Genomic DNA, 25,334 nt, shown 5'->3' with positions numbered 1-25,334 from the left:
CCCCCACACCCTCCACCCCTGATTCTTCATTCTCTCATCTTCAAATATCTTAAGAGCTGCCGCATGGAAGATGGAGCAAGCTTGTTTTCTCCTGGTCTGGAGGGTAGGACTCAAACCAATGGCTTTGAGTTACAAGAAAGGAGATTCCGACTAAACATCAGGAAGAACACATTGACAGTAAGAGCTGTTTGGCAGTGGAACAGACTCCCATGAGAGGTGGTGGACTCTCCTTCCTTGGAGTTTTTTAAGCAGAGGTTGGATGGCCATCTGTCATTGAAGCTTTAGCTGAGATTCCTGCAGAGGTTGGATGGCCATCTGTCATGAAAGCTTTAGCTGAGATTCCTGCATTGCAGGGGTTTGAACTAGATGTCTCTTGGCGACTCTTCCAACTCTATGATTCCCCTTTTTAATGTTCCTTCCTTATATGTGATGATTTTGCAGTTGGGGTACAGAATAGTACTAAATGGAACTGTGTTTATACAAAACACCCATTGGCTGTTGCCACCAGAACAAAACATCCCATTGGCGGCCATTTCAAGGTACAATGATACATTCTCCAAACAGCGGAGAGCATATGAGCAAGGTCCCAGAAGCAAATAAAAATTAATTCAGCCAAGGCTGTTAACATTCAGTACCCTTAAAATTGGGGATCCTTGAAGAGCTTGATCTTTGTGGATCCTAATACAAACAGACCTGATCTGCACTTCTTAGACTTTGAACATAAGAAGATTGCATCTATTATTAGCTGTGAAGGCCATCTTTAAAATGCTTTGAGATGTTCTTAATTGTTTTTAAATGTTCTAAATTTGTTTTTATTTTATTTTAATTGTACTATTTTTACTACTTTGTGGTTTCCTGCCCTGGGCTCCTTTGGAAGGAAGGAAGGAAGATCAATAAATGATGTAGTTCAGCGTCTTGGTTTTTACAGTGGTCAATAAGATGCCCATAGGGAACCCACAAACTAGAGTCCAACAGTGTTCTCCCTGCATAGGATTCTCAGCAACTGGTAGAGGTCTATTGTCCCCAGCAGTGTAGGTAGAACATAGCAAATGTTTATCCACTTGCTTCTGTACTTCTTGAATGTTTTGTTCTCAGCTCAAAAAGCAGATTAAAATCTGATTTAAAAGATTCATCATTTAAGGGGAAATGTGTTTAGTAATGTACATATTGACAGAAAAAATGCATTAAAAAGACATTTAAAATACAAATTTTCATGCAGGATTGAAAATATACATATCAACAGCAGATTAACATTGAAACGGGATGAGTGACACATGCTGAAAATAGACTGGTTTGTCTCTCCTTACTTGAAAGGAGTGATTCTATAGAAATCAATGGTTCTGTCTGTCAAGAGACTCTCAAGGTGACTTTGCAAAGAACTACTACTGCCCATTGAACTTTTGGTCACCTAGCAAGTCTTGCAGAACAAGACTATTCAAGCCATTCCAAATCCCTGAATTACATACTGCATGATTATGATACCTGCCTTAAAGGTGTGTTGAGCTAAACAAATGCTAAGGAGTGTCAAACGTTACACCTGCCAAGCATGCTTCTCGTAAAATAAAGACCTGTTGATTAAGTAGCAGGCAGCATTTCCTGTACATACAAACACACACTATTTTTAACATGCACATTTTGAATGAGATTGAACTGGTTGGTGCACATTCCTTCCCCTTTCAAATGCTTATTATTACCCTAATTTGTTCCACGGTAAAATCAAATATTCACTAATATTTTTCATGTCAAAATGACAGGGCGGGGGGAAATGCTATTTTAGCACTATGGAAAATTCCATTAAATGCCAGAAGAGCTTAAAGTCTTGTTGTGCAGCTCAAGCTCCCACTTCTAATTAGATCTCCAGTATCCTTTTTTTTTTCAGGGGGTGTGGGAATCATTTAGAGCCAAACCAGCAAGGCATAAGCACAGTGCTTGCTCATAGACCATGGCCTTATTAGATTAATGCAGAACTGTTGAATGTCACTGTGCACAAAATAATGCATCAGGAATGTGGCTCTGCTCTCCCCCATCAATTGTTCATTCCGCTGCAGCATGAATATGCATTGCACACTCTCCTATTCCTGCCCTAGCCAAATATCTGTGCGGCCGCCACAATGGCTTCCTTATTCCACCCTGAAGGGAACAGCTTTTTCATTCCCAGAAAAGAATGGCACACATTTCAAAAGTGCATGGAGATCACCCACAGGGGAGAAGGATTTGCTTCACAACTTTTATCGCTATGTTGAACTGCAGAAAACTGGGGAGCATCCAATACCAAAAATAACAGGGGAGCCTCCCAGTTTCACCTTAGTCTTAGAAACACCCCTCCCATGATGTTGCTCCTGCAATGGGACCTGCATTTCCCCCCTGAGATTATGATGACGATGATGATGATGATTACTGGGCAGCTCCCAACAGAATATTTAAAACACGATTAAACACCAAACATTAAAAACTTCCCTAAACAGGGCTGCCTTCAGATGTCTTCTGAAAGTCAGATAGTTCTTCATTTCCTTGACAGCTGATGGGAGGGCATTCCACCGAGTGGGCGCCACTACCGAGAAGGACCTCTGCCTGGTTCCCTGTAGCTTCACTTCTGCCAGTGAGGGAACCGCCAGAAGGCCCTCAGAGATGGGCCTGAGTGTCCGGACCGAATGATGGGGATGGAGGCACTCCTTCAAGTATACTGGGCCGAGGCTGTTTACAGCTTTAAAGGTCAGCACCAACACTTTGAATTGTGCTCGGAAACGTACTGGGAGCAAATGTAGGTCTTTCAGGACAGGTGTTATATGGTCTCGGCGGCCACTCCTAGTCACCAGTCTAGCTGCCGCATTCTGGATTAGTTGGAGTTTCTGGGTCAACTTCAAAGGTAGCCCCATGTAGAGCGCATTGCAGTATTCCAAGCAGGAGATAACCAGAACATGCACCACTCTGGTGAGACAGTCTATGGGCAGGTAGGGTCTCAGCCTACATACCAGATGGAGCTGGTAGACAGCTGTCCTGGACACAGAATTGACCTGTGCCTCCATGGACAGCTGTGAGTCAAAAATGACTCCCAGACTGCGCACCTGGTCCTTCAGGGGCATAGTTACCCCATTCAGGACCAGGGAGTCCTCCACACCAACCTGCCCCCTGTCCCCCCCAAGAACAGTACCTCTGTCTTGTTAGGTTTCAACCTCAAACACATTTTCATCTCTGCTTTTCAACACAGCCCAGAACAGATCCATCTCTTCTTCTAGACACATTTTTTGCTCATTTAGGAAAATGTCAGACCCTGGCCTGAAATCCCAGCACAGACATTTCATATTTCAAGAACCATACATGTTGAATTAGGAAGGGCAAAGGAACACCAGTCTGTTTCTCATGTTAAATTTTACATTCATGTGAAGACTGTCATGAGCAATTCATGCAGCCTCAAAGAATGACATGCATCTTGCTCTAAATCAATAATAAATGGAGCTGAATTTTCATCAGACCCATGAAATATGAAGATGTTTCCAGGGTATTACAGCTCACGGCTATGTGCAGGAGCCAGACATGCACATCTGTTGTTGAGACAAGAGGTTGTCTTGTTTTTGTGGACGTGAGAATGATATGAGCCCCCGGCAACAATACATTCTTTTAATGGGATTTGAGCAATCTAACTAGATGTGGGAATGCAGCTGATACCTTTAAAATATTATGTCTGATGCTCCCCTCAGATGATTAAGGCCAGGTTGGCTTGATGTATGGGATAATGTTTTCCAATCAAAGATGGCTCAAACCTCAGGCGAAAGCAGAAAGTACCAGTGGAACCAGTTCTCAATATAAGGCATTAGGTATAAAGGTGCAGCATCAAAGAGACCCAAGACCTAATCAATGGAAATAATTCATAATGACTGAAAATGCATATTCTTTGGCTCATTAATTTAGGAAGTGGAAAGTGGTCCCCTATACTCTGAAACAAGTATTATAGCTCAGGGTAGATAGGGAGGAATCGACCCATTAAACCCCAGTCTGTCACAGTTACACATGGGGAGGATACACAGAGCACTCACTGCCTCTGTTCTTGTAAAAGCTATTTGCTGCTTTTATACAAAGTTCAAAAAACAGATCATCCAGCTGCCCACAGTTTGGAATGGCTAGTAGGTTTTACAGCCACAGCCAGGAGCAGCTACCTTGTGCTTTGAAAATAAAAAAACTTCCCCTGGCAGGATATGTTGCTCTCAGGGGAAACTGTATGGCTGCCCTAATGTAAAAATGTATTCAGAGTGGCAAGGAGCTTTGCATGCTAGCAGCAACAGGTTCACACAGCCAAGGCAGCATGATTTAATCCCCTCTCATCAGCTGATAGTAAGGGGTTAAAACCCTTTTCAAATGTGTTCTTTGAAGCTGCTCCACTCTTCTGCTTAAGCAAGTGAATGATGAAGACTGTGCAAAGCAGGCTTCTTTCTACTCTTATCCCCCCCCCCATCACCACCTGCCCTTCCACTTAAAGGAGTATATTGGAGCTGCTTCAAAGAGCCCTTTTGCATAGAGCTTTAAGACAGTCCCATCAGTTCTATTTGAGTCTCCAAGGCTCAAAAAACATGACTGTCCCCATGTAAAACATGGTGGTAGGCCTGCTATCGCCATACGCTGCCCACTGAAAGTGACAAAATATCATGAAGTCCCATCACTTCCAGGACTGTATTGTAATCAAAGTATGTAATGGGAGACACACATGCCAGCTACTCCTGGCTGTGAGCATCTGACCAACTTTTTAAAAAGCAATAAATAGCTTTGACAAGGGCAGGGGCAGCCCTGCAAGCCGGACAGCCTTTTAAAGGTATCCACAGGACTGTGGGTTCTGATGTGGACTCATAATCCAATCATGATACACCTAGATTGAATAAGATGTGTCTTCTTTGGCATCTGATTTTGGCATACTAAGGTAGAGGTAAAGGCCCCCTGACAGTTAAGTCCAGTCGTGAACAACTCTGGTGTTGCAGTGATCATCTCGCTTTACTGGCCAAGGGAGCCGATGTTTGTCCGCAGACAGTTTTTCCGGGTCATGTGGCCAGCATGACTAAGCTGCTTCTGGCGAAACCAGAGCAGCACATGGAAATGCCATTTACATTCCCTCCGTAGTGGTACCTATTTATCTACTTGCACTTTGATGTGCTTTTGAACTGCTAGGTTGGCAGGAGCTGGGACCAAGCAACGGGAGCTCACCCTGTCATGGGGTTTCAAACTGCTGACCTTCTGATCGGCAAGCCCTAGGCTCAGTGGTTTAGACCACAGCGCTACCTGCGTCCCTAAATGATTGATGACTGGTGGAAACAGAATTCTGAATTAATGCACCTTGGGTCTAAACTAGCAAGGCTCTTCCACTGTTCCTCCTTTAAAAAAAAATCAGATTCAGAAGTTGGAAATTCATTTTGTTAAATGAAAGTCTTAATAAATGCATCAGAATCTAGAAAAGCATAGCTAAAGAGAGAAAGGGTTATGGCTGGAATGGTAAACAGGAAGAAAGGGACATGTCACTGTGTTAAATGCCACCCTAACAAGAAGAAAGAGCAAGTGTTATAAGATCATTCACCTAAATGCCTCCCAGGGTGTCTTCTCTGATTAAGGGTTTGCAAGAGTTATTGAGTTTTGAATTTGATACACTTTAATAAAACAGTAGAATGTTCTTATCTGATTGCACCTGTATTGATTATGTTAAGAGGTCTGTCTTCAGATCAAGGTCAATAGTTTTGCATAAACTTAGAAGGAAGTTGAATTCACTGTTATTATTTAGGGTTCCTGAAGTGTGCTTTTGCTCAATGAATTTAAAAAAAAATTAATTTTATTTTATTGCATTATTTCGATTCACAATATCGAAACAGATAAAAATAAAAAATAAATTAACGAATATCAAATAGAAGTACACATCTTGCCCAACCATACACCAGAGCCTTTACAAGATCAAATAAAGTTGCTTATAAAATTATTTGAATCATTTATATCATGCTATGATCTTTTGAGACCAGTTACTCTACCTTAACTATAAGTCAAGTTTAAAGAGAAAAGAAAGGAGAAAGAGAAAGGAAAAAAAGGAAAAAAAACACCTCAAAAGAGGGAGAAAAGGGGAAGAAAAAAAAGGAAAAAGGAAAAAGTATTCTATTTCTAACTCCTCTAGTCCGACTCCCTGCCAAATCCCTTTGCTTCGACTTCGATTAATTTGAATGTTCACAACACAGCATACTCTCGTATACATACTTTCCAGTACATTCTTAACTGATTCTTTACTCCTCATTCTTTTCTACAGCTTATTACCATTCCCTTTATCCCTCAAATGCTGGCATGGTAACAAAGCTTTTATTATATTTTAACACATATCTTTTATAGATCTCCCACTTCCCAGCAAATTTCTGCTTTGTAAATCCTCTTAGGTTATTTGTTAGTAGAGCCAACTCAGCTAATTCTTGTAGTTTAGCTTGCCAATCAATAACTTTGGGTACTTCCTGCTCTTTCCATCCTTTTGCCACTACTATCCGGGCCGCCGCTATTCCGTACAAGAAAACTTCTTTTAACTTATTTGGTATCTCTTTATCTATCATACTTAAAAGGAACGTCTCAGGTCTTTTGGCAAAAGGGATTTTCATCATCTTTTTCATTTCCTCATATACATCTCCCCAAAACACTTTAATGTTTTTCACACCGCCACCACATATGGATCAAAAATTATTTATGGAGAATGTAAACATAGAAACTGCATAGCATTCTCTCTTTCTCTCTCTCTTCAATCCCCCCCCCCCACATACCCTCAAAAGCACATTCTTGCACTTATATGATGTGACCCAGATATGTGCATGTGCTCTAGTATCTGTTAAGAATGTAATTGTCACTGTCCTTACTGCCTGCATTTCATTTCCCTGTGACCTCACTGTTTACAACACTCCCCATACCAGTAAATACCATTTCGAGCATCTACAGTGGTACCTCGGGTTAAGAACTTAATTCGTTCTGGAGTTCCTTTCTTAACCTGAAACTGTTCTTAACCTGAAGCACCACTTTAGCTAATGGGACCTTCCGCTGCCACCGCACCGCCAGAACACAATTTCTGTTCTTATCCTGAAGCAAAGTTCTTAACCTGAAGCGTTATTTCTGGGTTAGCAGAGTCTGTAACCTGAAGCGTCTGTAACCTGAAGCATATGTAAGCTGATGTACCACTGTAATGGAGTAGATTTTAGACCAAATAACCTGTGCTGTGTATCTAAGTTGCCACAAGATTATTTGATACTTTATCAAGTCTGCAGTATAGTGGGGCTGCCAAACCTATCCCATTCCACTGTGTTTTCTGTGGCTCAATGGCAGCAAAAAATCTGTCTTTGTGGCTTGTGACTCACTGCAGCACTGCAATTAGAAAGAGCCACACCTGATGAAGTTTTCCTGCACAAAAAGCTCTGAAAGACACAACAGTCTTCTTGTTCAGTCTGGGCTCCCTTCCTTTTCCTGCAAACCCAATATATCATTTCCCTTTGGGTGTGGCAGCATCTCACAAAGTATCTCCACCCCACCCCACCACGCCCCCACAAATACCAAGGTAGGAGAGCATTTTATTTGTAAAAATTATAGGTCAGGAACAAACATCACAAATGATCCATTTCAGCCTGTGGGAGTCACTAGCATCCTTCACAGAAATGTCCCTCTCATTTTCTTCAAAGGCTGAGGTGGAAGAATGGTTGCATGGTCCCATCAATATTTAATTGCAGCATCCCATTGAAGTTAATGCTACTTAAGCATTTAAGTGCACCTTTGAGTCCCATTTAATGATGGGTGAACACGTCCTAACATGTCTTGTGATTAATTTGGTTTTTTCTAAGCTTTCCTCAGTAAAGCTTAGAAATGACAAGCACTGGGGAGCTTGCCCCCTGCCCCCATCAATCCTTCCAGTGCCACACTTTCCAAGAAAATTTACCATTGAAATGCATATTTTGTTTGTTTGGTTTAATAATGATGCGAGCTGTTTTACAATGGAAATGTGGAATAAAAATATTTCAATAAATATATTAGTCGGTTGTGGGGAATACAGGCCGCAGTGCAACTACTTTATTGTTTCAATGCCAGATATAACATGTTTCAATGCCAGATATTATTATTATTATTATTATTATTATTATTATTATTATTATTTCATTTAATATTTGATTATTTAGTAATTATATAGTCATATTCTACACAAATGTTTCATGACTATATACAATAAAAATAGCAAAAAAACAACAGATAATGCATGCGCATGTGTATCTATCTATCTATCGATCTATCTATATCTAGCAATACATAAAATAGGCATGATGACAGAGAACCACTCATCCAATTGAAAAGCCCATCAAAACAAACATGTCTTCAGTTGTTTCCAGAAAGTGCAGACAGTGCACACCTGCTATATTTAAACAGGAATGCACAGCACAGAGGCAGCTACACTGAAAGTCCTGCTTCTTACCAATTATTAGAATGTTTGTGAGGAGAAGAAGAAGAAGAAGAAGAAGAAGAAGAAGAAGAAGAAGAAGAAGAAGAAGAAGAAGAAGAAGAAGAAGAGTTTGGATTTGATATCCCGCTTTATCACTACCCAAAGGAGTCTCAAAGCGGCTAACATTCTCCTTTCCCTTCCTCCCCCACAACAAACACTCTGTGAGGTGAGTGGGGCTGAGAGACTTCAAAGAAGTGTGACTAGCCCAAGGTCACCCAGCAGCTGCATGTGGAGGTGTGGAGACGCGAACCCAGTTCCCCAGATTACGAGTCTACCGCTCTTAACCACTACACCACACTGTGAGCATTCCACTGCATGAAATAGCCATGCTTAATATTTCAGGATTCTGCGGATTTTTAGTTAAATGGTTAGATGTTGTAATTTATTGTTGCTTTGATTGTTGTTTAGCTGTTTTAATTGGAATCTTAAGTCCTCTCAAGTAGTTGAAGATGCAGGATAGCAATATTTCTTAGAGTGAGGGAGAAAAAAAAAGTTGCAGGCAACAATCCATTTCCATATGGAGGCATCATTCTATGTATGACAGAAAGGCAGGCACACCTGCGTGTAAATGGATAGTTACACTATGGAAATTGCTTCCACAAGATGTGGTGATGACCAACAACTTAGACAGCTCTAAAAGGACATTATGTAAATTTTGAGAGGATAAGGATAATGAATACTATTTTCGATGGCTACATGCTACCTCAGGGGTCAAAAGTCCCATGTCTCAAAATACCAGTTCCTGGGGAACAACGATGGGAGAATGCAATTGCCCTCAGGTCCTGCTGGTAGGTTTCCCATAGGCTTCTGGTTGAACACTTGGGGGAACAGGATGCTGAGCTACACAGGTTCTTTTTTACATAATTTTTTTATTAAAAGAAATTTAAATCCATACAATTTGTCAACCCAGAACCAATTATATTCCCCCCCTTTCCTTTCCCCTTCCACCCCCACCCCTCCCTCTCCCACCATCCCACCCTCCTGGACTTCCCTCAGCTCCCTTATCTGATTTGTTATTTCATATTGTTTCTGCATGTTACACAATTGTACATATCCTTATCCTATTGTTGATCTTCATGTTCTGCTAATAAAAATTGTATATGTTTATTCAAAACCTGCCAATGAATCTAAGTCTCTTTATTGTCTTTTCAAATATTTTGTAAAAAGTTCCCATTCTTCCTTAAAGTCCCAATTGTCCTTTTCACGTGGTTTGTATGTTAGTTTTGCCAGTTCCGCATAATTCATCAGCTTTTCTTGCCATTGTTCCTTTGTTGGAATTTCTTCCTTATTCCATCGTTGTGCTGGCAAAACTCTTGCTGCAGTTGTAGCATACATAAATAAGTTCTTCATTTTCTTTGGTAGATCTTGCCCTAAAATCCCTAGTAAAAAAGCTTCCGGCTTTTTAACAAAAGTTTTTTCAGTTCATTATAAATCATTTCCCAACACTTTTTGACTTCTCTACATTCCCACCACATATGATAAAAAGTCCCTTCTTTTTCTTTACATTTCCAATATATATTTGACCCAGTTTTATACAGCTGAGCTACATAGGTTCTTGGTCTGCTGCAGCAGAGCAATCCTTCCTTATGTACTCGTGACGTTTCTTTAAAGCATCGTGCCCAATTGCTTTGCCACAATCTTCTGCCCTTCATCTGAATGGAGTTTACAGAGCAACATGACGTTTTTCCACACACCACAGACAATATTGAAACTTTGCAGCAATTAGCATAGATCATGTGAAACGGAAGCAACAGCTGTTGGTACAAATATGCCTTTCTAAAAATAGAAAGGTGGATGTTTTTCACGGAGGTGACTTGCTGCAGTGTCCTCAAGGGCCATGGTTTTGCTCAATGGAGTCGCAGAAATGTTCAACAATTACTTTTGATTCAATTATTTTAAAACTGACACAAAAACGGCACCGGGAAAACCTTTATATAAACATTGTAAACCTTTGGAAATAAAGGTTTCTGAGGCTACAATCCTATTATGGCATAGTTTTTAAGGTGCCACGCAAGATGCTTGCAAGTTGTATCTGATGCAAGAGTATAGCCTAGTGAAGAAGAGGTCACCTTAAACAGTTGTGTAGAAAATGGAATTTCTGCAGGGGTTGCTTACAATTCAGTCTGAAATTCCCTCTTCGACACAACTTTTGAAGATGTAGGAACCTTTCCACCCTGCTTCTAGCATGGCTACCCTCTGCAACTAAGCCCTGAATATGGAATTCAACATTGCTTTAAGGTGATTGCTCCACCAGTCGAAGTATTCCTGTGCGCCTGATAGAATGACCCCCCAACACCATTCTGGGGAGTATGCCTGACCCCCCAGAATGGTTTTGAATGAGGCATGGGGACATGTAGGAGGAGAAAAATCCCATTGCATTAGCAAGAATCCTTGCGCTGGCTTCTGCTAGTGCACCAGGTTAGCTGAATCTGCCTCAAAGCTCTGAAAGTAAGCTCAAAGAGAAAGTTCTTCTTAAAGTGTCTTCAAAAAGTACGTGGGCTTTCAAGACTTGCTTTTCATCCACTCCTGCATAATATTCTAGGGCCCATACTTATGATGTGTATTATAATATCTAAAACCTACCAGCCCAAAGGCATTCCTGAGCACACTCCTTTGCATGTCTGCTCAGTAGTGAGTCCCACTTAGTTCAGTAGGGCTTACACCAAATAAGTGTGCACAATTGTCTAGGTGTTCACACAAAACCAAGACACACTGAATTCAATGGGACATATTCCCAGGTAAGTATGTATAGGACTGAACCCTAAATTGATCTGTCATTTTGGACGATTAATTCATACATTCTTGATATGTTTTACAGCTTCATTGTGGCTCTGCATCTCCTTTCTTGCAAAATCTCCCTCTCATTCCTATCATTTTTTTTTTAATTTTTGCAGTCTAAATGTTAAGTAATGCAGAGCAATTAGTTTGAATGTGATCATTTCTATCAAGGAGAAGTGAACAGCAAGGTGTAGTTTCCTTTCTTGGAAAGAGAGAATGAATGAAGATGAGAGAAATGAGGCAGTCCACGCAATATTGACGCAAACCAATAAAAATGGGTAAATTTATGCAGATCACTTTGCCAGCCATCCCCCAAGTTCCCTACCCCATTTCCACAAGTTGTTCTCTTGTTTGGGGTTAATTTTATTGAGGCTTGAAAAGGTGGATAATGATAGAGAGCCAGTGTGGTGTAGTGGTTAAGAGCGGTAGACTCGTAATCTGGTGAACCAGGTTCGTGTCCCCGCTCCTCCACATGCAGCTGCTGGGTGACCTTGGGCTAGTCACACTTCTCTGAAGTCTCTCAGCCCCACTCACCTCACAGAGTGTTTGTTGTGGGGGAGGAAGGGAAAGGAGAATGTTAGCCGCTTTGAGACTCCTTCGGGTAGTGATAAAGCGGGATATCAAATCCAAACTCTTCTTCTAGCTAAAATTAGGCTTGTTGTTGCTGCTGCTGCTTTAAAAAAAAAAAAAAAAAAACCAGGGCTTTTTCAGCCAGAACTCACCAGAACTCAGTTCCGGCACCTCTCACGTGAGTGCCATTGCCATTATAAGAGAACATTATAAGAGAGAGGCATTCATGGTGCATTCTGGCACCTCTTTTTCTAGAAAAACAGCACTGAAGAAAACCTATTGTTTACCTGCCTCCCCTTTTACTGCCGATCTACAAATCAGATAGTGTAATTCACATCCCATTCCCAAATTGAGTAATTCCAGGCAGAGGTTCTTCATTGGCTGATTGTGAACCAGACATTCCCAGGGGACTGAGGAACCACAGTTGTGGTTTGTTTGAGCCTCTCTCCCTTGACATAAAAGCATCTTCATCAATTTGTACTTAGATTTCAGTCCTAAGTACTGGGATGAAGAAAGGAAAACAACAAAGACCTCCCGAAAACTCTGAGTGATCCTGCCAGACCTTGGGAAGTTAGGTCCAACCACAATCAGCATTCCTCAAACGAAAGGGGAAATAACACAGTAGCAACTTGAAAAGATGTCATCCTGGCCATTTAAATTTTCTTGTTACAGTTACTTTGGTAGCACGACCTTCTTAGAAACTGACGTATCCAGCTGTCTGCACAACGGGCTCATTCATTGCTTCCCGGAGAAGGGAGTGTGTAGGGGAAACACACTGCAAAATTGCAAATGCAGGAACTGGGAAGCTACAACATGTTCCCAAGGAAGCTTTGTACACCCGCAAAAACTTGACAGAGGGGATCTGCAGCTCAGAGCATATAATAGAATGCAAATGAGGAGCTGGGCAGCGGCAGAGCAGTGATGCTTGGTGAAAAAGTAGAGGCATTGTGCCTTTCTTTAAGAAAGGGGGGAACACCACACAGCTCTCCAGAGCTGAACAAAAATAGAACAGACAGCTACTTCCTCTCTCTCCATTTCTCCCTGCTGAATATTTTTTCCCCAGTGAAATCTTGCATATGAAAAAAAAAATCAATGGACTTCTGAAATCAGTCAGTGTGTGAGTCACCACCCACAACAGATATGAGGATTTGCTTTTTGTTTCAGTTTGTTTGTTTGGGAAAGGAGCGATGGGCAAAAAAGGGAAAGAACAATAAGATGATGGGTATCTTTGAGAATGGTCCACTTTCCATTATCCAAGGACACTGTGGCTTTCTGTGGAAGCCTATGTTTGGGCTGCCAAAAAGGAGAGGGTGGGAGGAACATCACCAGGGGAAGGGGGGAAAGGGAATAAATCCAGCTAATTGTAAAAGGCTTGAGAAAGTGTAAGCAGTCAACACTGGCTTTGGAGCTGGGGGTGGAGGGGAAGGAACTTGGACGAGTGAATTAGCTTCCAAGTGAAGGGAAGACTGATGTGCGGTGAGAGCAGGAGGACAGCTCACAGACATATGTCCACAGTGATTTGATTTTTTTAAAATGAAATTTAAAAATGAAATTAACAGCATAAGCAGCCCACAGTGGAAAACAAAAATTGAGGCTGAAGCCTGATCTGAACACTTTCATGCCGCCTTCCTAACAGATCTCTTGGGACCATTTTACAGCCCCACAAAGGTCAGAGGTTATTCAGTTAGTTCTGGAATGACTTTGGCAGTTGTCCTCCATTCCCAAGGGGAGGCTGTTCAGATTTGCTGGGTCGTTTACTTTTATCATACATTTCATGAATTTAGAAAGCCTGAGCTGCTGAAACTAAAAATCTCTGTAAAATGCCCAGTCCTCAGCAAAACAAGGCAAGTCAATCCTGTTCTTCACCCCCTCCCCTTCATCATTGAGTCAAGAAGGGGCTGATTCACCTGTTTTGACTTATCTTGTGCAATGTAAGCACTGTCCCTTGGATGTTGATTCATCAACAAGGACAAAGTGGGATTTTAAAAAAAAGAATGAATGTGTTAATCCTTTTTTCAAGAATATATTCAGTGAGAAGAAGACATTCATTGAGAAGGGAACAGTTAACCCTTCCCTTTCTAGCTATGCCCACCCCTCAGTGCCCATCCCTCAACGTGTTAGGACTTAAAATAGCATCCCATTGGAGTAAATTAGGTGCTCTTTCATGCCTAATTCATTGGAGTGGTTGGGGGGGGGGCAGCAATGAGGGATTAGAGACTTAACCTCTCTTTCCTCTGCTGTGACCCCTCCCTCACTGGAAATCATTACTCATGTGGCAATTAGGAACCAATTGATTTTTATTTTTATTTTTATTTTTAACAAGACTGATTTAAACTAGACTAATTTCTGCATAGGGGGAGGCAAGGCAAAGCATCCAATCGAAGACACCCCAACTGAAGCCTGTCAGACTTTTTTGGAGTGTGGGATTGGGCTGAATCTTCTCCTCCTAACCATAGCAGTCCCCCAACAATCTAAAAACAAAAACAAAAAAAGTTTGCATTTCATAGGATTGATCGGGGGGCTCCCTCTCCTCACCAGTTCCCTAAATTCTACCCAGGACTCGATACAAAATAAAGCTGAAAGAACTGGAAGGCAAGAATGTTTTCATTTCAGACGCTCGACCAAATCAGGAGTTAACGTATTAATTTTATTTTAACAGCCGTTCAGTCATTTGCTTAGCCAGTATTAATGAACACCTTCGGCATGTTTCCCCAGATAAGGCTGTGATTCATGTAGTACATGTGACTCAGAGGCTCAGCGGGGCAGAAAGGTGGCAACGAAGAATTGTTATTTTTCTTTTTAAAAAATCAACCCAGAATCCACTCTGTCCCTGTGGCTATTTTCATATCAGTAAATAACTATAGGTTTTCTGACCTAAGCAGTTCTGTTTGAGATGTTTGCAGCCTCAACGTTTTCTAAAATGTTACCAAATGATTAAACACAAAATCCTTAAATGAAGAGAGCAGGTTTTATTAAATATCCCAGAGCAATGTTGTTTGCCCGCTCTCTCTTGCCTAAGTCTGGCTGCTAGCTGATAAACGCCTTCGCTTTAAGATATTACTTATTAGCATGCCTGTATATTTCTACCTCACACAGTCACCCAAGGGTGATTGCTATCTGTTAATTGAATTCTGTGCCAGCAACGACGTCTTTGTGTGCCTGCCATTATAATTTCTGAGGATTGTAACTTCATTTCCTATTTACAAGCTGCAGAGGCGTGTGTTGTCTGCATGTACATGATGTGTGGTTCTGTGTGGCGAAAGGGCAGGGGAGGGAGAAAGAGACATAGATACATAAAATGTGGGTGTTTCCAGATTGGGGGGGGGCTCATATCGTAAATGGGCATAATGATATTTATTTATTATTTTACTGATTTAATGCCTATCCTGCCCTTCTTCCCAAGGAAGCTATGGGTTGTTGGCAACAGTTCTTTTTTAATGTATTGGCTTTCCCTCAGAAAGGGCAAGTCCAGATTAAAGAGGAGGGCTGATACAGGGTGGCATTCTGATGCCAGCGATGTCCCATGGATGCTGCAAGAAACTTGCATATCCCAAAAGCACTGATCGCCACAATAAACACCCATCTGGAAGCACTCTCTGTGTGTTGGGAGAGGAGCGGCGTTACATTTTGGGATAAGCAAAAATAGCAAATATAAAAATATGCTGGGGCAATGAATATTGGGGAAACGAGGCAATTCCATTCCAGAGATGCTTTAGCAGTTGCTCAGAGCTTAATTTGAGCCATGGCTTAGCCATGTTGCGCTGAATGCAATGCATGTGAATGACTAATGGAAAGTGACGACCCGAAGCATCTTCAGAATTTCCCATTGCAGCTGCCATACACACATCTGGGATTAGCGGCAGAGGCTTCCAGATAGATCTGCCCCCTGCGCTTCTTTGCCTAGAAATTCACCACTCTGAACACAGTACATGTGGCAAGTTGGTGCTTTTGCAACCAGGAGGTGCAGCACTATGGCCTCTAAGGCAGTTTGTAAACTGCTTGGCCAGTAAGCAGGATTGGTGAAGTTCCAAGCACACTGCCGGAGTTCTCTCTCAATTCCCCATGAACTGCTTAGCACACCTCATCCATGCTACTGCATGGAGAGAAGACCTTGACATTTTAGCACGTGTGCCGCAAAACAGGGAGGTGACGATGGGCGAGGACTGGAGACTGCTAAGACACCCAAAATGTGTGGTTTGTGAGTGATTTACCTGTTGCAATCAGGGAAGCATTGCATGCCATAGTGCAGGGGTTTAAAGCACCTGTGTTGAATGCAGTATGTCCCAGGTTCAAGTCCTGGTATCTGAAGGCAGGGCTGAAAAAGATGCCACTCTGAAATCCCAGAGAGCCACTGCCAGTCAGTGTGGACCGGGGGTAGGAACCTGAGGCTCAGAGGCCAAATGTGGTCCACGGGCTCCTGAATCTGGCCCTTGAAACTCTCTCTAGGTCAGGCTCCTCCCCAGCCCTGCTCCTTCCTGTCGGGTTGGCCGGGGGGCAAGGACGACCCCCAGGCATAAGACAGGAACGTTTCCAGCCCGTCTCCCACCAGCATTCAGCATGCAGTTCTAGGGAGTTCCAACAGCCGTCCCTGATGATTTATAATGGCCCATGTCTTGGAGACACTGAGCACATATTCAGAGATAAACGCAGACTGAGCTAGGCTGAGGTTGTATGCACTAAAAGCTACTTTATTAAGTATAAGGTAGAACAAAAGGAAACATGTCTCCTATCTCTGGAGAGAAGTCTGAAGAAGCAAGAACAACAACAAACGGAAACAGAGTACAGTAAACATCCGCTCCAGTGATTCCAACAATCTGTGCTGGAATGCGTAACACAGACATGCAATATCTGCACACAGAGAGGAATAGAAACCCAACACTTCCCACTTCTCACGTGCTTTGAACTATGATCATGCTCCACCTTGCCAGCCTCAATAGAGGATGGCGAAATGTGTGTGATGCATGTGCAGAAACTTCTCACTTTTGGATAGATGGACTATATATATAGAGAGAAGAATCACAAAGAAATCTGGGTGTTTTGCCCTCCAACAAAATCGGAGAAAGGAAAATAACTAAATGAAATATTGCAGCCCAGCACTAGTTTATACATTGAGAAATATTGGAGTTTCATTCTCTGTGTTAAGGTGCCCCCCCCTCCTCACCACGCCTGCTGTTGTTTTGTGCTATTGTTTCTCTAAGTTTTCAGTTGTCCTTTCATTTCTCTGTTATAAACATCGATGTGAGCACCCTTGGCAGCAGTTCCACTGATAGAGCATGAATACTTTAATAAATGCGTACAAGCATTTATTATTTATTTACTGTTTATTACATTTCAGTCTCGCCCTTCCTCCCAGCCCAGGGCAGCAAATAGCAAAGCATGATCAAATGATACTTAAAACACACACAAAAACAACACCCTTTAAAGCAGGCATAGGCAAACTCAGTCCTTCAGATGTTTTGGGACTACAACTCCCATCATCCCTAGCTAACAGGACCAGTGGTCAGGGAAGATGGGAATTGTAGTCTCAAAACATCTAGAGGGCCGAGTTTGCCTATGCCTGTTTTAAAGCATCTAAAAGCAATCTGAAAACAAGCACATACTCTCAAAAGGTTGCCAGCAACATTGTATTTCAGCCATCAAATTCCTCGGTGAATGGGAATGTTTTGGATTCTTCATGAATGTTAAGAATGAAGGAGACAGGTGCACTTCAGCAAGGAAAGTGGGGAACCACTACCAAGAAGGCCCTGCAGTGGATCAGCCCCAACCGGGCAGCACCCAGTTTTGGCACCACCAACAGAGCCTCCCCTGCTAATCATAAGCTCCAAGATGGTTCAACAGTAGGGGTCTATTAACAACTTTCAGCACTGAGACTACAATTCTCAGTATGCTTTGGGGGAATCCATGGCTGTTTAAAGTGGTATCATAGTGCTTTAAATGTATTGTGCAGATGGGGCCCCAGTCCAGTTTAAAGATTATGAACCATAAAAAAGAGAGAGCAGGAGCTTTGAAATTTCACACCCACAATTCACACCTGGAGAGATTCTATATAAATAATAATAACTATTTCCACATTTGCATCTATGCATTTAAATTAGCATACACTGATTTTAATACAGATATGTGTCCTCTTTTGTCCTTTTGGGGATGGACATCTGACTTTAATATTGTATTGTTCACCTCTATATGTGGAAAGATGGGGTATATTTTCTCCCGATAAATAAATAAATATTGTCCGAGACACACAAAATCCTGGAACTAGGCTGGGTGCTGGAGTAGAGAGGGGAGGAAAGTCCTGCAATGACAAGGTGATTTTTGGAAGCAGCAGCAGCAGCAGCAGCAGCTGGGTTATCAATGGAAATAGCATCTAAGGGAAGCCTTATGGGACATCTGTGGGGAGATGTCAGATGGAGAAACACACATTGTTTTGAAGGACAGGTGGCTAGGCTAAATATGGGGACTGACAGGTGCATTTTCTAAATTCAGAAGGAAAGGCATTTCTACAGATCAGGATCTTCAGGCACCCCTCTTCAGTGATTGCTAAGTAAAGGTTACCAGATTTTTTCCAATGAATCCGGGGACAGTTTTCAACTTCCTACTAAATAGATTGATTTTGTCAGGGGATTGATTTGTAAACCCAGGGACTGTCCCCGGGAAATGGGGATGTCTGGGTAACCTTATGCTAAGTGCATGCATATGGTACATTTACAGCAAGATATTTGGGAAACACTGACCTGCACCCATTCGCCCCTGTTTTGTCACTGTGCAATATGATCATGGAATCTGTATAGTTCAAAATTAGCTCTTGACTTTTTTTTCATTTAGTTGATAGATTTAGATCCTATCCTTCCACCTACCCTTAATAAGAAAGACCCAACAATGATGAAAACCAACAAATCAAATAATATACAATGAACAGCATAAAAAACCCAGGGTTCAGCTTCCCATTGCATGCAAACCTGGAAACTATGGTTAATGGGGAACAAACAAGCCAGGATATCAAGATACTTGAGAACTGGCTTGTGTATGATCAATTATCCACAGTTTTGGGGTTTGCATGTAACAGGAAACTCTGACTAAGAGATGCATCCTGTTTTCTTCAGCTGACTATATGGAAGCAGAAGCAAAACCCCATGCCCCACTACCCACCCACCCAGCTTGTGCACATCCTGGCTTACTAAATCAGAAATTGATACTATGAACCAGGTGCAAGTGTGCATTCAACAAGAAATAGCAGCAACCCCAACTCTCTCATGGTGTCTGCAATACATGCATTTTTTGCACACTTTTGTGGTTTGAGAACTGCATTGCAAAACTTAAAGAGGTATACATTTCGAAGGATAACTGTGTTTCTTGTTTTGGAAAAGGATAATTGGGTGCATTTGCATTGAAATGCGAACCAACATTCAACTAACCCGATGTGTTAGCAGAAGCCAGTACAAGGACTCCCACAAGCGCAATAGGGTGATCCCCTCCTTCTTCTCCTGTGTGCTGCCAGGGACTTCCTCAAAGCCACTCTGGGGTGTGGGAGAATCCCCCAGAGCACTGCACAGGAGGAAGAGAGGGGAGATGGTTCCATCTGCCCAGCAGAAATGCTTGTACTGATGGTCATAACAGTGTGATGTTGAATTCCACCCGACATTTCTCTCCCATCTCTTATACGATACTGGCTGTGTACGCACCATACATTTAAAGCACAATTGAAGCACCTACCTCCTCACAGAACTACAATTCCCAGCACTTTTAGTAAATTATGCTTCCCAGGAATCGGGTGTGTGTTTTAAACGTATGGTACGTACACAGCCACACATGTTTTCAAATCAGTCGTTTTTCATATTCCTGCTGTGTATTTTGAAGTGTACCGCTTGAGTGTGCACTCAGAAATGTAAAGTGTGAAGAGGACATCAGAGGAGATAGTTCTAGGCTGGATGAATTAGTAATCTGACTCGGTATAAAGCAGCTCCTGATATTGTAAAATCACTCTTCTAACCTAACCCTTGCATTTGTTTTGAAAAGAAGGACATTTGAATAATTTCTCATCAAAACTGAATGTTATAAATACTTGGTGTGCAGCTCCAGAAAAACCGAAGGCCACTCTGAGCTGTCCCATCTCTTCCAACTCGGTACAGTATCAGCATGCTGTCTACAATTTTCGCATTGCAGGCGATATTCACTCATACGTCATTACAGTACATTTAACAGTGCAGACAATGTTTCGATGTTAAAATCTCAGCTCAGTGACTGAATGGAGGTTACAATAAATAAATAAATATCCACATATCTTATAAATATTTGCATAATGAGCTATTTAAATGCAAGAGTTTCTAAGATATGTAAACAATTGGAAAAACTGTTTATCTGCGAGGCTAAAGGAAGCATCAATATATAAAACCATACCCACAATTCCTTGGGGAAAAGCACACATGTGATTTAGGGGGTTAACCACAGCACACGTTGTGAAAGTGTTCTTGTCTTCGGGAACTACAGTTTCTAAATACATGTTGCATTTCAGAAAATCATACATTATCTAGGAAAAATTAGCAACTAGTGTCATTGAGCTGAAACAAAAAGCAGGGTTGTAATAAATGAGCATTAATTACTGCTCAATGACAAATGAAATTCCTATTGAATTCTGACATTGAAATGCACAGGGAAAGAATTCTGTGGAATCAGTACTATTATCTAGTACAAACATCAAATTAATTTCTCATTGTTAAAATGATAGGTTATACTGTATAGCTCAAAGGTCTGAAAGCCACTTAATCTAGTTGTTGTTAAGCACTGTATATACTAAAAATAACAATACAAACCTGGCCCAGTAGCAAATCGGCCACTGGTGCAGCTCTCTGAATTATATGCTGACCATATCTCACTCCTGTCAGCAATTGTACTGCAGCATTCTGCACTAACTGCTATTTCCAGATCAAGCGCAAGGGAAATGACATTCTTGTTATATGGCCAAAACGTTGCTTTGTGCTCTTTCGTAGGATGGCAAGCAGATCTAAGGCAATAGGTGCACAATAGTGTCAACCTTGTATTTGCAAGAACACGGTTTGCTTCTTTGGCAATGCGTAGCCAAGTATGATTTTGAAGATAAAGACGAACGCATCGGAAGAATCGTCCCATCAACGCAGCCTTCAGGAAGATGATGTATTTCAGATGAATGTACAATACCCCTGTGGAAATAAAATTCGGAGGAAAGGGCTGTGTAGTTATAAAGTAGATGATACAGTTCTGCACCACTAGCTGTTTATAGTTCAGTGATTGAGGGTCTAATTGAGACTGTATAATTATCTCCTCACTGTATAAAGCGAAAAGTGTGTTCACTCAGAGGAGGCTGTTGATAGAAAGCCATGTGGGGAAAGGCTGAAATGTGCAGACAGATCAAAATTATTTTTAATAGCTTTTTAACATTTATTCCATATATTTTTAATGATAGAAGCAGATGGCAATGAACGCCATGTCAGGTGCTGTGTTCTATGTCATGGATGGTGGTGGTGACTGTTTTTGGTCTTCTCAGTTTAAGATCTTTACATCCGAATATTTTATGACAGCCGTGATACATTTAAAGTAGTTTTAATGGTGGGAATGTGTGAAAATAAATATTTCATCAAGGGGATTGGAAGCCTTTATAACCATCTTGAAAGATTTTGTCTACCTGGAAGCAAAATAATAATAATAATAATAATAATAATAATAATAATAATAATAATAATAATAATAATAATTCATTTATACCCCGCCCATCTGGCTGGGTTTCCCCAGCCACCCTGTGTGGCTCCCAACAGAATATTAAACAGAATAAAATATCAAATAATATGGAAACGAGGGATAAACTTGTGCTAATATGCCACAATAGCTCAGCTACAATGTGGAAATTAAGCGGCCATGGGAATGCTACCTCAGAACAGTCATACCTCGGAAGTCAAATGGAAGTTTGTTGACTTCCAAAATGTTTGGAAACCAAGATGCGGCTTCCAATTGGCTGCAGGAAGTTCCTGTAGCCAATTGGAAGCCTCAGAAGCCAAAATGGACGTTCGGGTTCCAAAGAACATTTGCAAACTGGAACACTCACTTCCAGGTTTGCGGCGTTCTATGAGTAATAATAGTAGCATCATAAGGATGTTTGAAGAATTCAATCTTCCTATATAAAATATCCTGATGTGAACCTCTCAGACAAATGTGTAGTTCCGAACTGAGATCTTCAACAGATTTTTCACTTCTCTCATGTTGGAAGACAGTTCTCAGTACTTGAAACATAACAGATATTTTGAGAGAAAACATGTAGATAAATATATATTTTGAGAGAAAATGTGCCAGTAAATATGTGTGTTAGAAGGAAATATGCATTTAATTACACGTTTAAAGAATATGCCTGCTTTATTTTTATTTTTAAAAAATTGCAGTTATGCCAAAATGGTACAGAACAGAATGGAATTATAGTTTACATGAGAAAGTCAAACATACCAAAAAATAGTTTTGTACATCTCTAAGCAATACAACAACTAAACATTTATATAGTACTTATGCTGTGCTTAGCAATGATGGGGGGGGGGGGGATATTTTTCCAAAATGGAAAATTTCCAGGGAAGGGAGAATCCATTGCTATTTGTCTGCAGAAAATTTTCCATTTCTAAAAATTCACAAAACATATTGAATGGATATCATTTAACCCTGACCCTAACATAATGAATAGTTGCAAAGGGAAACAAATAGGGTAGTTTCAGACCCACAGAGAAAAGACTAACTAACTAACTAACTAACTAACTAACTAACTAACTAACTAACTACAGCAGCAGCAGCAGCACCACCACCACCAACAACAACAAGCCACCCCAGCCACTCTGGCAGGCTTCCAGCAAAATACAAAAAGGCAATAAAACATTAAACATTAAAAGCTTCCGTATACAGGGCTGCCTTTAGATGTCTTCTAAAAGTCAGACAGTTGTTTATCCGTTTGACATCTGATGGGAGGGCGTTCCACAGGGCGGGCGCCACTACCTCCATTCAGAACAGAATGTCCAATTCTGGCTTGCTCTGAAATGTGGGCATGTTTAAGGGGGCATATTCAATTTAGCAGAGGCTGAGGCACTGCAAACAGGACTGAGCAGGAAAAGCAAACCATATCTCATGGGTTGTGGATATTTATGGGAATGTTTATAGAGATCTTCACAAGAGCCAAAGGAAGTACTGGCAGGGACACTGGCACCCACAAGCATTACATTGCAGCCTCTAAGGTATATGAACAGAAGAATGCACTGCATTTCACCCAATCAGTTTAGAAAGCTATAAATGGACATCTGCTTGGCCACTTAGAGAACAGAATATGGGACTCTTCTCAAGTTTTTATGCAGAGAGGTGAAATACAAATTATTGTAATCAACAACACAATGACAAGAAGTATTCTGACAACCTCTGCTGCTCCATTATTGTAGATTAAATATACGTTATGTTTCCACTGATTTTATTTTGTCCTTCATAAATAGATTTTGAAAGCATGAGTGCACATTTATAGCTCAGCGTGGCTCTTGATGTCACAGTGAAATGAGTGCTTAATTTGAGCCACATAACTACACATCTTCTTATGACATGGATCTTTGGAATGCATTATGTCCCGGCAAAGTTTAGACTGCGTTTGCTGGTTTAATCACAAATGGTATAGTTGACATTTCCCCTGCTACATACTTTATTTTCTTAAATAGGCTTATGTCTCTTTGTTTTGCATGAATGCATTAAATGTTAGTGCCCTCAGATCTCCTATCAGATGTTGCTATTCGCTCTGACACCAAAATCATTAAGGAATTGCCACGAGGAGACACAGTGATCAGAAATGTATTGGCACATATGCATACTTGCATTATGTGTGTAAGTAATTAAAGAGAATGCATGCTGAGAATATATCATGTTTGAATAATAACACAAAATGAAATTATTCTGGCTTCCTGACAATTAGGTACTCTCCATTTCAACTTTATAAACTCTCCAGCTGATGGGAATGACAGAAACTCCCAGTGCAAAGCTGCAGTTACTGCTGTTGCATTTATTTAGTACGGGAGACTGAAGCAGTAAAACTAATATGCGTTAGCTTGCCAACAAACCCCTTTTTTACTTCACTTTAGGCCTTGCAGGACAATTACTTATTGTCCAAAGAGATAAATGGTATTTTGCTCTTGCCAATTTCAAATCTCCAAGGTTCCCAAAACGAAAAGGTTGCCTGCTATTAAAACATCAGCACTGTTACAGAGTGCTGAAGAAAAATAATTAACCTGAGAGTTCTTGGGTTATCTCCGTCCACCCCCAACTGCAAAGGGTAATTATTACCAATCAGCGCACAAGAACAGAGAGTGGGGATTATAGTGCTTTGTATGTGTTCTCCTAATTTGATGTGCAATGCAGAGTCAGGTAGCTTTGTGTCAACATGACAGCCTGCTCCCCTGGCATCAGTGGCAAGTGCATGCTTCACAGCTAATCGGGCTCGTTTCTCAATAGCGACTGAAGAGGAGCTTATATTGCCTGCCGTCTCTAAAGTGTCCAAACACTTGGTCATCCCTGCGAATGACAGGCCTTACTGGAGCTGCTTCCTTCCTCCTGCAGTTGCCTGGCAGCTACATGCAAATCCATGCGATGTACCCATTCCTTTAGCCTGAGCACATGACATAAGCAAAGTTCTCCCGAATGCAACAGCTGGCTCTAAAGGATAATTCAAAGGACAACTTCTGTGGGTGGTGGCTGTGCAGAGTTACAGAAGATTTGAAACATCAAATGACCAATTTTATGCCCAGAGACTGGTGTCCATAATATGCCCTGCACAGCACCAGTGTACATTACTAGTAATGGCTGGAATATTCCATGTTATCCCAGAATGCAACATACGTGGCCTTCAGTCCACAAAAGCTGACATAATATTCTTACTAGTCTTTGAGGTGCCACAAGACTGTTCCTTTTTTCCCCCCCTACAAGAAACAAACACGGCTACTCAGCATCAATTCTGTGATGAGGTCACACCTAAATAAATCAGCATGTGTCAAAAGGAATGAGTTCCTCAAGCCCCTAATCAATCAATATTTTCAGCAGAGCATAACACGCCAGCTACCCACCCGCCCCCCCCCCACTGGCTGATGCTCTGCACCCTTAATAGCTACACGTCAGGTACAGCTTTCCTAGCGTTATATGCATGGGAAATATTATACCCATTGAATTCTGCATGTTGGGGAAAATGGAAATGTCTGCCTACTATTATTAAAAAATGGAATCAAAATACAAAGTGGGTCTAAATGAATCCCTGAGCATTCCATTCTTCCTATCTATTAGCAGATAGGTCAAACTTGTAAGCATAACCTAGAGTTATATATAGCATCTGTCGCATACATTGCAAGAATCCATTGATAAAGTGCAATATATTATAAGTACAGCACGTGGTGGTGTCATGGAAAGGTTTCAGACAGAATGTACTACATCTTTTTAGGGGATAGGCTCTTAAGTAAATAGAACCTACAAGCCTTCCTTCAAAACG

The sequence above is a fragment of the Lacerta agilis genome, chromosome 3 (genome assembly GCF_009819535.1).
Source record: "Lacerta agilis isolate rLacAgi1 chromosome 3, rLacAgi1.pri, whole genome shotgun sequence".
NCBI classification, from domain to species: Eukaryota; Metazoa; Chordata; class Lepidosauria; order Squamata; family Lacertidae; genus Lacerta; species Lacerta agilis.
This window is presented reverse-complemented; position numbering follows the sequence as displayed.